Source organism: Glycine max, chromosome 15 (genome assembly GCF_000004515.6).
Source record: "Glycine max cultivar Williams 82 chromosome 15, Glycine_max_v4.0, whole genome shotgun sequence".
NCBI classification, from domain to species: Eukaryota; Viridiplantae; Streptophyta; class Magnoliopsida; order Fabales; family Fabaceae; genus Glycine; species Glycine max.
In genome coordinates, this window is record NC_038251.2 from 13,539,425 (window position 1) to 13,553,724 (window position 14,300).

A 14,300-nucleotide genomic window follows, 5' to 3' on the forward strand; every position below is an offset into this window, starting at 1 on the left:
CTATCTATCGTCTGTAAGAGACCAACCTTGAGTCGCAGTTCTATCCATACACTTGCACCAAATCCTTTCACCAAAGCAACATAACAACCAACAACACAATAAGTATTTTAAAACCTCTCTCACTCTCTTAATCTATTAACATAATATGAAAAAGAAATTTTTCAGCCAACAACAATTCATACTTTTTTTATGAAACAACCATGAACAATTCTAAACCATGTATGAGCATCGGGTAATATTAAAATTCAACAATCTATATATCACAATGGTTTTCATTATCCGAAAGAAAGTTCACCACAAATAGAAAATTAAAAAAGAAAACCAACAACAACAAATTAATTAATAGACGTTTCATGAAGCTTGCTGTGCGGTGCATTACAAATCTGAACATGCCTGTGCGACTGAGGAACAAACACATTGAATTATAAATTCAAACAAGTTGAATTCAAATGGAGGTTGCCCAATGTTATTGGTTTTGTTAAGAGACGAGCCAACCAGCGAGGTTGCCCATGAGCTTGCTAGGGTATCTCCATGTTTGCTTAGTCTTTAGCTATCATGTTATCCCATGTATTGAATAATTGGTTATAAATGAAATGATACGAGTATTATTCAGTAAAATAAGACTTGGTGATTATAATATGCAACTTTTCTAATAAATCATCAAATACAAATTTATGTAGAAAAGAAGAAAGACTTGTCAATCCAAATTATACACCCTACTTACAAATAAACATATAGACTTATTTATGACTCACAATGAACATGTAGTTCTTCAAATTTACAATATCTTATTCCTAAACACTACAATAATCTAAACAAGTTGAAAATAAACATTCAATCTTTAACCAATAGTAGAACTTTTTGTGAAATTTCTTCCAACATGCACATAAGTTCCCCCTATGAATAAACCTGCAAAAATATTGAATGGTGAATAGAAATGATTATAGGTTCAATTCAACCACCAACCCCAAACAATCATTCCAAAGCAAAAAGTGGAAAATATACTTTGAAGAAAAAAAGAGGAATTTTTTAAAATGTGAAAAACAAAAATAGGACAAAAAGATATAACTACAAAGGAACATGTTTGACAAAAAAAATTGGTCAATACTTACCTGTTTTTCATTTCGTATTCTCTTAATTTCGTTGACTTTTGCTTTGGTTACCCTTAGAACCCGTTTTCCCTGCAGGATCTTGCCTATAGCCCAAACTACCTCCTATATCAACATTTTGGGGAGGGCTAGAGCGCGAACCATTTTGGGAAGGACATTTGTTTTTGTAGCCCAAATGATTGCATGTGCTATCATGCTCTTTCTCATAATCGTTCCTAAAGCCAACAACACAGTTTGAGAAAAAAATAAAATTAGAGAGATTAAATCAATTAAGATTATGTAATAATGTATAAATTAAATATAACATTTTTGTATTATTTTATGAGTAATTTTAAGTATTGAATGATATTACTTAAATATTATTTTTTAATTAATTGTCTTTTATGATTCTGAAATATCTATTTTCTAATTTATTAATAACACTTCTTAGGTTTTATTTATTTATGACTTTCATATTATCGTATGTTATTGAATCAAAAAAATTGGAACAGTTGTATACAATATTTTTTTTGTAGAAACATTATATTTTTTTTTATAAAAAAAAAATTTGTATGAGAATACGTAAAACAAAAAAATCTTCTATAAATTTTTCCATGAATTTAAGTAAATAATCCTTTTTTTAAAAAAAATAAAATCATAACAAAATTTGTAGAAATTTCTTATAGAAATTTTAAAAACACAAAATCATAAAAAGTTGAATGAATATCTACAAAAAAACTACACGAAATATTTTTTGAACATTCAAAACACATTATTTGTTTTCTGATAAAATGAGGATGTAAAAGGCAGCGGAAAATGAGTTTCAATATTGTAAAAAAAAAAAAAAAATATATATATATATATATATATATATATATATATATATATATATGAAAAAGTAATTAAGTAATGCAATAGTTAATGTACAAAAAGTCCAATTAATTCTTATAACCAACCATAAGAATTAATGATTTTTTTATGAATCAACCATAAAAACTGATGATAAAAATAAGTAGGATTTAAATAGGATATTATAATACACATTTTCATAGTTACATTTTCTTTAATAAAATACCCTCACAAGATGATAACTTTAATTTTCATTTGATACATGTTGGGTATCTATATTCTAATACCCCTACTCATTACTTGTACTTTACTTTTTTGTAAAGTTAATAATTTAATAAAAATATTAATTAAAAATCATCACAACTAAATTAAAAAAAAACATTCACAAATCATTTAAACATAACCTTAAATAATTAAAACATAAGATTAAATCATCGAAACACACCTTAAATAATTCAAACATAAGTCATAATTAAACAAAAGTAGAAACATAATCCTTTTTAATATTCTTAAATTTCAATAAACCTAACAATAAACACCTAAAACTCATGCTTAAACTTAAACATCATGTGATTGTACTCTCTAGCTAAAAGACCTGCCAAAAATATGATAAAATGACATCAGTTATTTTATAATTATATATTTTAATTCTAAAGAACATACATAGTATAATGCAATTAATAAAAGAATATATATATATATATATATATATATATATATATATATATATATATATATATATATATATATATAATTTCTCTCTATTTTTCTATTTTTATCACATCTTGTCAATATTTCTTTCTTTTCTCTTTATATCTCTCTCTAGGTATCACTTAGCATTAGATGTCCTTGTATTATTTTTTTCATATTAAAAAACTCTCATAAATAATAAGATCTACAGTTACCTGCGTTGAGGTGGTGAACTCATTGTTATTGAACAACACAGATACAAATAATAGACCAGATTGTTTTCAATGTGCTCCTCAAGGTGGTGAACTCATTGTTATATATGCATGGTGCATGCATAAAGGAACGTTCTATGAAACTCATGCGGTAAATTAAGGAGAAATTTGCCATACGAATAGAACGTTGATTTCGTTCATGTGTCGTATTTTGCTACGAAATGCAGTGCCTATTTCGCTGGATATTATCATTAGAAGCGATTTTGCGTGTTTTGGTCTGCTCCCGAGAACTTATTTGAATGCAAAACCACACGAAAGAGAGTAGTCGTGGTTGGAAATGTTGAATCCGTCTTAGTAATTTAAATTCATGTGAAATTTGTAATGTTTTCCATCCTTTGATGATATTTGTAACAAATTTCATGATAAATTAAAAGGAAAAAAAATTAATACACGCAGCTCTGATTACGCGTTATTCATACATGTCATTTCAATTTTTTCATATTATGGTTTTTTTTTGTTCTTCTGTATTATGAGAAACAATATGTGCGCTGTTTGAAGCTGTTAACGTGCTGTGTTGGTATAAGAATTGAATTCAAACTTCCAAAGGCAACATTTATTGTGTTCTCCAATCTTTGATTCTTCTTTTTTTTTTTTTACAATAATATATGATTTTTATTAACTTAGAAATATTAAACTGTTGCTTCATTTCCCAAATATGTATACTGCGAATTCAAGTCTAGCGGTTCATTGCTTTGGGGACCCTACTGAACTTCACATAGATTATTACACTATTAGAAAATACACTTTCAACATCGATTATTTAGAATATTCTACATCGATTCTAAAATCGATGTTGAAAGTGCCGATGTTGAATGTATCAATGTTAACATCGGTTTTGGAGAACCGATGTTAACATGTATATGACAACATCAGTTCTCTAAATACCCGATGTTAAACACAATGAACAACAACAAAAAAAGTGTACGCATGATGAATGTTGACATCGGTTTTCCAGTAAAACTGATGTTAACATGTTATATTAACATCGATTTTTTAGAAAAACCGATGTTAATGTAATACATTAACATCGGTTTCCTACGATAACCGATGATAATATATTCCATTAACATCGGTTTTGCTAGAAAACCGATGTCAACGTTGATGATGCATACACTTATTTGGTGTAGTTCTTTGTGTATAACATCAGTTATGTGTACATAACCGATGTTAATATTCAAATGTTCACATCGGTTATTTATAATTAACCGATGTTAATGTACAAGAGTTGATATCGGTTATCTACAGATAACCGATGTTAAAATACAAACGTTAACATCGGTTATACACAAATAATCGATGTTTATATACCAACGTTAACATCTGTTTTCTATTACAACCGATGTTAAGGTTCATATCAACATCGGTTTTTGTAAATAATTGATGTTGTTTATGATATTAACATCGGTTTTTGTTAATAACCGATGTTGTTTTCAAGTATTTTTTTTTATATATACTTTTTGTTTTTACAGTAAACCCAAAATTGTACCTGTCAAATGCAATTTCAGGCCCAATTCACAACAAATAAACATTTTATTCTGCTTTCAAGCAGTTTTAATGATAATAAACATCAAATAATTGATCTATCATAAAGAACAATCATCAAATGAATTCAATGTTCATGTTACATAGAAAATGTAAAAAATGTTAAACCAAAGTAAACTAAAGCTAAACATAATGTCCCTAAATCCTAGGCCTGATCTCTAACTCGGAGATAAAACTGTGCCCACTGGATCCACAATGCTTTTAATCTCTCTGACTCCAATGGTCTAGGATCGTTAAAATACTGCATGATGAAATAAATCATAATAAGTTAATAATGTAATACAAATTATAAATAAATCGATTTTGTATGAAATAAACTTACCGCTTTCCAATTATTCCTAAAAGTTCCTAAAATGATGGTGGATATCTAGTGCATCACATAGTAGCCGCACTCAGTACTTCCTTTTTATCTATTACACTAAATACATAATGAAATTTGGATATTAATTAAACAACTAGTGTACAGACACATAAAGAAATATATATAAGTGGAAGTTTTATGTAAATGACGTACCTTGACGACAATCCACCTAGCAAAAGCCTTTGATTTAGGCTGTGGAGCATCATCAAGACCCTTGATAGCACTGTTCCATATGAGTAACAATTAAAAATTGGTGTTGTACGGTGAGGTATTACAATGCAAATGTATTGAAAAGAACTCTAACCTATTAATAATCCCCTTAAGGTAGTTGTCTGGCCTGTTATGCAATGAACAAAACCAGACAACTAGGTGTTCCTTGGGCAGGATGACCACCATCTGCCAGTGTCCGCTGTAGTGGAACCTAAAATGTGTTAGTACATTAGTAAACATTAATTAAATTTAGTTATTTTGTGACTTACCCATTTAGGTAGGCTCCAAGATAGACATCGCGTTGTGAACTTTGATCCAACTCTTTATGTAACTTTCAGACTCAAACTGCGATTGCCCAGACCTCTGAATGGACTGTGGCTCGAGGAATCCATAGATATCAGAATTCCTCACTCGCATACATGTTTCAGTGAGATGCCTGTTTATGTTAAGTCAAATTAAATATTTATGAATTGAAAGCCATAACTTAGGTAATTAAAAGCCTTTTATATAAAGACTTACAGAATCCACAACTGTAACACTGATATGCTGAGACATTGACCACCGTGTGCGATTTCGGAGAGGTCTTCATGCTTTATGTAGAGGGGGAAATTGGATTAAAGACCCCGAACACGGTGACATCCCATCTAACCTGATAAGGCCTCAAGAAAAGCTATGGGATGGTCAATGTCATCAGATAAAGCGGATCATCGACCTCTGGATCGGGCTTCGAAGGTGGTTTTGCCAGAGACACAGTTACCTGTTCATGAAACAAAGTTAAATAGCCTAATTTGAGGCACACTTAATGAATTAATTTAAAAAGAAGAAACATATAGTAAGGACAATAAGTACTGCTGTGATAAAGACTTGACCAGATGTGTCGGCCAAGCAAGGAAGGTGTGAAGTGTCTGCCCCACTAAGGAAACCTCATCAGTGGGTACAGGAACTGGAGCATCTGCATCTGTAACCTCCTCCACACTCACCTTTACTTGGCCAGGCAACAAAGGAGTGTTATGAACAACATGGATCCCTCATAAACTCTCTCCATGGCAACCAGGCGGCAAGATCTGCTTCTATGTACAAGCCGCACCTGTCAGAGTCACCCGTCTCAGGATCGTTTCCTGAGGGATCAACACAACTCCCCTTTGTGCTCACTCGAAGACCGGAGGGACCAACCAGAGGCTCAGGAGGCACTGCAAGTCCCTGAGATTGCATCTGCGACTGAAGCTGGCCGAAGGATGCCATGACCTGCCTCGTCACTTTCTCTGTGATGGACTCCTCTAGCTGATCCCTGATCTGCTGGGTCAGCTGCTGTAATTCATCAGGAGACAGGGAGGAAGCACTGCGGGACGTCTGTGGAGCCGATCCAAAGTATTGCTTGATGGTGACACCGGCTCCAGCAGCACGGACATGTCCAGGGTGCTCTGGACGTCCAATAGCAGTGGCGAGAACATCCTGACATCCATGGGGGACGAACGATTCCTGTGTGACCTGCTCCTCAAACGAATCCTGCACAGAAAACACACAATGGTACATGGCATTCTCAAAATATTGAAACATAATTGTAATAGTTAGTTGAAAATGACTTACAATCTTCTTAGTGATTTCCTTTGCGGCCTTAGTCGTCATCTCCCCTGTCTTCTTCGTGTGGGCCATCTTCTACTTCACGTGGCGCCTGACCGGGGATGGAGGGTCGATGACGCCATCAACGCTTCCTGACTGTGCAGCTCCCTCCAGCTTCTTCTTCGTCTTCTCAGCCAAGAGCTTATGCTCCAAATAATCATAATCCCTACGAGACAAAACATGGGGGACAATATTCTGCTTCTGGATGGCCTGTGCCTTCATGTGTACATCCTGAAAAAATTAAACAATAATGTTTGAAATGGGTAGAATGAAGTATAACAACATCATGTTTAATATGAAAAACAACTTAAATGGCAAGGAACATACCTCCCAAGAAGGGTCTCTGCGAGTCTGGCAAAACTGGGCCCACTTTTCCTTGCTGATGTTGTATTTCTCACAGACAATGTCCTCGACACCGTCTTGATCGGCTGTAAGGGCCCATTTACTCGTGAGGTCTGATTTAAACTGCCTCCATCTCTCCCCCACGGTCTGTAGTAACTTCCTTTTCGTCCTAATGTCAGAAGTCTCTGGGATATCAAATTCCGCCTGACAACATCAAATAAAGTTTATTTGTTACAATAATGTATTTTTTGGCTATTAATTAAAAAAAATCAAATAAGAAAAGAGAAATACCAGAATATCCTCCCAAATCAGGTCCTTCTGAGCAGTAGGGACCTCCTTCCAGTTCTCGTAGGTGATGTCCACCTTATCATGCGCCACAATCCCCAAATATGTTCTTAATTTCTTCCTGTGGGGACCGTCGGCCTTGCCGGTAGCAGGATCAACATGCACCACTGGTCTCTCAGCACCAGGTGGTCTAGTGGATAACGATCGTAGACGTGAGGCTTTGCGTGTCCGCTTCACGGCAGACGGCGAAGCCGATGCGTCTGAATGAGGAGGAGGAGAAGGAGGAGGAGGAGTGGAGGCAGGTAGAGAACCCATGATCTTTTATACAATAACATACAAAATAGGATTAATGAAAAGAGGATCAATCATAAGTTTTTTTTGGAAGGCAAAAGTATAATATTATTAAACAAAACCCCACCACAGAAGGAGACAAGACAAATTAACCAAAGGACTCCGAAAGATTGGTAGTTGTGCTTTTTAATTGTAATTTGGGGCAACCATGTTATAAAAAGTCTATTACATGTAATCAACAGTTAATGTATGCTTGATGGAATATAAATACTATATCTTCAGAAATACATATGTACATGGCATCCTTAGGACTTCATCCATGTTTTCTTTGATATTGATTTTCTTTTTTGCAGAAAACAAAGAGGGGAACGAGCAACAATTTGAAGGTTGTACATTCAGGAACTAAAGAATTCAAAATAGCTAGTAATAAGAGGGATTTGTTTTTGGGATTTTCTGAGCACCAAGAGCGGCTACGCAAGAAGCTTGCACTTGAGGAGGGAAGGATATTTTCAGCTAATGAACAACTTTCTTAACTATTTGTCCTTCAGATTTTACTGTTTTTTTTGCTAATATGTAAATATAAATAGTATAAGGCTATGGCTTATGGATATGGTCTTTTTTACCCCTGACAATCTTAGAAGTAAATATACACCATGTTTTTACGCCATAGCCTTATACTATTTATATTACATATTAGCAAAAAGAAACAGTAAAATCTGAAGGATAAATAGTTAAGAAAGTTGTTCATTAGCTGCAAATATCCTTCCCTCCTCAAGTGCAAGCTTCTGGCGTAGCCGCTCTAGGTGCTCAGAAAATCCCAAAAACAAATCCCTCTTATTACTAGCTATTTTGAATTCTTTAGTTTCTGAATGTACAACCTTCAAATTGTTGTTCGTTCCCCTCTTTGAGAATGAGGAGGATCTTCATAGGACTTCATCCAGCTGATGTTTGTCGCCAGTTTCATCATCCACCACCCTTTTCTTCTCTGTCTTCTCACGTTTGTTGTTGTTAAACCCATACTTATGCCTTCTTCCCTTCATGTCTTGTTTTATCACAACTTTAGCCGAATTTCCTATCTTCATCACAGTTGAATCTCCTGTCTTATTCTCCAATGACACACTTTGATGGCCTGTATCTCTTTTCTTCGTATGTTCTAGTCGTTCAGCTTTAGAATGCATAGAGCAATCAGAATTTTCCAGTGATCACCAAAGGCTTCTGCATCAGCGTTGACACTCTCTACCTTCTTTGGTTTATGCTTCTGTGTTGCATTCTGTGCTTCCTCCTTAACACCAATTGTTTTGTCCTGCAGAACCACGCACCACCTTTCATCACAAGGATCTTGCACGTAAAATACTTGTCTAGCTTGTTCTGCCATGATGAAAGGGTCATTGTGGTAACCAAGTTTCTTTAGGTCTACCAGCGTAAATCCTATATCATCGGTGCGCACACCAGTGTTGTTGTCAACCCATTTACATTTGAAAACACATACCGTAAATTTCACATAGTTAAGCTCCGAAATTTCATCAATGAACCCAAAGTAAGGGATGGAAGCTACACAGGGATTGGCGTCATTGACACTTGCAAAGTGTTGAGATTCAGTCCTTAGGGTGACCCTGCTGTTCTGCATTGTACTTTTGTCATCTTGTGCTTTTGTGTAAAATGAATACCTGTTTATGTCGTATCCTTGCCAGGTTATAACATTTCTTTTAGGCTCATCTGCTAGCTTTCTTAATGTTTCTGAAGCATTCTCATCTGCAAAGATTGTATCTTTAAACCAATCATAGAAAGTCTTGTTATGCTTTTTCAACACCCAATTCTTTGACATTTTCGGATTATTCTGTTTGACTAAAGCTTCATGCTTAACTATGTATGGCAAAACTTCATTACTGTTGTTCAAGACATACAAGTGAGCTTGTAACAAATCTTCTACACTTGGAGTGATCACATGCAGTCCTCTTGAACCATTACCACCCACTCTGTCATCATGCCGAGACTCAGGAAAGCCAACAGGTTTAGCCTTCTCTAAGTATTCTGAACAAAATTCAATGGCTTCTTCAGCAATGTACCTCTCAACAATAGATGCTTCTGGACGATATAGATTCTTTGTATACCCTTTTAAGATCTTCATGTATCGCTCAACCGGGTACATCCACCGTAGATAAACAGGACCACAACATTTGATTTCTCTGACCAGATACACAATCAAGTGAATCATGATGTCAAAGAAAGCAGGGGGAAAATACATCTCCAACTGGCACAGTATAATTGCGGCCTCATTTTCCAACTCATCAAACTGACTGGATCAATGACTTTGCTACATATAGCATGGAAGAAAAAGCACAGGCGAGTTATCGTTAACCTGATTTTGTTTGGCAAGATGTCTCGTATAGCCACGACTAACAATTGTTGCATGAGCACGTGACAATCGTGAGACTTTAACCCTACAAGCTTAAGCTCCTTCAACTGCACAAGGCTCTTAATATTTGAAGAGTATCCTTGTGGAGCCTTCACCCGACGAAGACACTGACAAAAACTTATCATCTCCTTCTTGGACAAAGTATGGCAGGCTGGGGGCAAGTAAATTTTCTTCCATCAGACCTTGGATGCAACTATGATCGTATACCTATATCAGCTAGATCTTGACGGGTATTCAAGCCATTCTTCGTCTTGCCTTGAATGTTAAGGAGCGTCCCAATCACACTGTCACAAACATTTTTCTCCACATGCATAACATCAATACAATGTCTAACGTCAAGATCACACCGGTACGGAAGATCAAAGAAAATGGACCTCTTCTTCCATATGCAACTCTGACTTTTATCCTTCTTTTGGTTCTTCCAAATACAGTATTCAGCTGTTGAACCCGCTATATACCTGCTCACCAGTCAATGGTATCGGCGCAATATCATGCTTTTGACTTCCATTAAAAGCTTTTCTCAGTCGTCTGTAAGGATGATTGGGTGTTAGAAAGCGGCGATGCCTACTGTAGACAGTTTTTCTCCATGTTTAAGTTGTATGTAACTTGTATTTTCTTCACAGATGGGGCATGCATGATGACCCTTAACACTGTAACCACTGAGATTCCCATATGCTGGAAAGTCATTAATGGTACAAAAAAGCATTGCACGCATTTCAAAGGTCTCCTTGCGAAACGCATCAAACACTACAACCCGCTCGTCCCACAACTTTCTCAGATCTTCAACCAACGGACTTAGATAAACATCAATGTCATTTCCTGGCTGTCTTGGGCCCTATATCATCATAGACAACATCATGTATTTTCGCTTCATTGCACAACCAAGGAGGCAAATTGTAAATTACTAGCAGAACTGGCCATGAACTGTGTTGAGTGCTTAAGGTGCCATATGGATTCATTCCATCACTAGCTAGTCCAAGTCTAAGATTTTTTGGCTCTTTCCCGAAATCCGGATACAAACCATCAATCTTCTTCCACTGCGAGCAATTAGCCGGATGACGGACTATTCCATCAGAAATCCTTCCATTTACATGCCATGTAAGGTCTTTTGCATCATCCTCATTAGAAAAAAGATGCTTAAACCTTGGAATGATTGGAAGATACCACAAAACCTTCGCTGGGGGGCCCTTGTTCGAGTTTTCATCATAATTGCTTTCTTCTTCATCCTTCACTTTGTACCGTGAAGTCCCACAGATAGGGCATTTGGACATTTCTTGGAATTCATGCCTGTACAGTATGCAATCATTGGGGAAAGCATGAATCTTGTGATACTCCATACCCATCGGACACAATATCGTTTTTGCCTTATAGTAACTTTTAGGCAATGTGTTGTCCTCTAGAAGCAGATTGTGCACTACCTCAAGCAGTGAGGTGAAACTTTTGTCACTCCACCCATACCTGGCCTTGACATTAACCAGACTTAACACAGCAGACAACAGGGTTAAGGAATTCTTGCACCCTGCATACAAAGGCTTCTTAGAATCACTCTGCAATCCTTCATACACAGGGGCGTGTGCTTGCTGGAAAGACTCTTGTCCAAGGTCACGAATCATGTCCTCTAACCGATCTCCCATTTCTACATCAAACGGTTCAGTTTGGGACCCACTTTGCATGTCTGTGACTTCACCATGCCATATCCATGTCGTGTAATTCTTCTTAATCCCATCACACAATAGATGGTCCCGTATGTCATCTAGTAATTGTCGTCTTCCATTCAAACAGTTGATGCAAGGACAATAATATTTTCCTTCTTCATTCGGTCGACCTATTTCTGAAGCAAATTGCAAGAACTGTTCGACGCCATCCTCATATTTTGGGCTCATGCGACTTTCATTCATCCAACTTCGATCCATCTAAGCAATTCCATGCATGAAAATCTCACTTTTTTATTTATAGGTGTGGCCCTATCCCATTTAGGAAAACTGTCTTTTATGTTAGCTTCAAACGTCAGGGTTACCATTATTTACAAAAATTTGACTAAATTTCGACAGCATTTCGCATTGGTCTCCAAGTACACGACATGACATCGGTCAAATAAATTTCCCGATAATCAAGTATGCACTCGGAGAACAACTTGAAATGCATTGAACCGAAATTTAATCAAATTAATGAAAATAATAATAAACTTCACGAATGAATCTAACATAAAAATATCAGTCTCCCCAAACTGTCCAAACGGACAATTCAAGACTAAATACAATGACTAATGCAAACTGTCCGCAAGAGTCATTGCATTCAGTCTCAAACGGGAATCTAAGGTTCACTCACCATGAACAACAGTTGTTTATATAGCAAATTACACTGATCACATACAAGAACATACAAAAGGTAAAATTCAAGTACAGACAAATATAGACATCAGCAGTTGTTTATGTAACTAATTTCAAATGCTGGGTTTCAAGGGTGCTTATGCTTTATTATTGTAGTTGGGTATATGTGTGTGTGTGTGTGTGTGTGTATCATGAGGGTCTGTGTGTATCATGAGTACCAATGATGTGTTAGCCATTCTTTGCAGATCAGCCAACAAACTGTAGATATATCTGCAAAGAATGGGAAATTGGGATTGAAATTGATACCAATGTGAAGAGAGAAAAGGTGGAGAAGCTGGTCAATGACTTCATGGCGGGAGAGAAAGGAAACAAAATGAGAAAAAAGATCGTGGAGTTGAAGAAGAAGGCAGGGGAAGCCACTACACCCAGTGGTTGTTCATTCGTGAACTTGGACAAATTCATTAAGGAGGTGTAGCTTAATTAGATAAACTGAAAAAGTTTCTTCTGCAAATCAAAATTCTCCTTGCTTGCCTTCAGATAGAAAGCCTCCACAATTATTGGATTTTGCCCTTAACATCTTAGCATCGGATTCCGGCTCCACTTCTGTTCCTTTTGTTGTGCTCCTAAAACATCATAATGATCCTCTTCTCATTATTTCAGGAACCAATCAAGGCTGTAGAGAAATCTAATGTACCTAGCTGCAATAGCTGATTCTCAACCACAACCATCTCCATTGGCTGGTCAGGTACATCATACTGTTGGGGATATCACTGCAACAGCCTTTGTCAGTGCTTCAACAGCAGCAAGGCATGCACAACCAACTTGGCACGAGCTCCAGTGGAAGTCAAGGCCTCCACATGCTGCAAAGTGAAGCCACTAATGTTGGAGGCAATGCAACCATAGGAACCGGAGGAGGGTTTCCAGACTTTGTACGCATCGGTAGTGGCAAGCAACATATTGGAATCTCTGGTGAAGGCAGAGGAGAAAACTGCCTTAACGTTTCTGTCGTACTAGTATTTTCTGTGTGTGGTTTTTTTTTTTTTTGAACCGCCAAAACTAATAATATATTGATATAAAAGAGTACCAGGGGTACTACAAATAACACAGTAGAGATAGCTCCTGATAAAGTACAGAAGACAAGAACCCCACAAAAGAAACAGCACCACCCCAACCATACACATCAAAAACTTAAGCAAAGGCTAAAGGCATTGCTGATGACCATTGGTGATAAGGAACATTGAAGTTCTTATCCCACCCTTTGAGCCAAGTCCAAGTGAGGAAAATAGAATTATCAACCAACTTAGAGGTATCAAAAGAATGATTGTGAAACAGCAAGTCATTCCATGAGTGCCATATTGACTTTGTAGCAGCCAACCACCATATCTTCCATCTTTTATTGATGTCCTTTCCTCCAGTTGTAGATGAGTGTTGAAGGAAGTTATCCATTGGCCTATAATGAAGAGTTGTGTCTTGCTTGACGCAGGAAAAGAATTCCCACCACAGAGGCAACACTTTCTCACAGGTGAAGAACAAATGAGAGGCAGTTTCTGGTTGAGTGTGTGTTTCTCTCTTTGTGTGTGGTTGTGTGTGTGTGTGTGTGTGGCTGTGTGTGTGTGTTTCTGTCTGTGTGTGTGTGTGGCTGTGTGTGTGTGTGTGTTTTTTTTGTTTCTATGTGTGTGTGTGTGTTTGTTTCTGTGTGTGTGTGTGTGTGTGTGTTTTTGTGTGTGTCTGTGTGTGTGTGTGTGACTGTCTTCCATTGTGTTCCTTATTCTAATGACTGTGCCGCGAAGCAAAATAGGGAATGAAAAGAGAGAATCGTGAAGGGGAAGGTTAAACCGAAATCTTCCAAAAGGTTAAAAAAGAAGAAAGATAGAAAGAAATATTAAGACATGGTCGGGACTGATGATAGGAATAAAGAGAAAATAACCATTTTTGACATCATGTGGGTGTGTGAGAGAAAGAGAAAGAAAAAATGGAATTATTCAGATGATGTTGATTCCAATA

The 14,300-nt window shown here is 36.4% G+C and overlaps 1 long non-coding RNA gene across 1 annotated transcript; it reads right to left on the reverse strand.

The window, feature by feature from the left end:
* Positions 1–624: 624 nt before the first annotated feature.
* LOC100500519 (uncharacterized) lies at positions 625–2,915 on the reverse strand. Its single transcript, NR_157266.1, has 3 exons — positions 2,843–2,915; positions 1,113–1,324; positions 625–909 (listed from the first exon to the last, which is right to left on the reverse strand). It is a non-coding gene; the product is annotated as an uncharacterized lncRNA (long non-coding RNA).
* Positions 2,916–14,300: the final 11,385 nt, after the last annotated feature.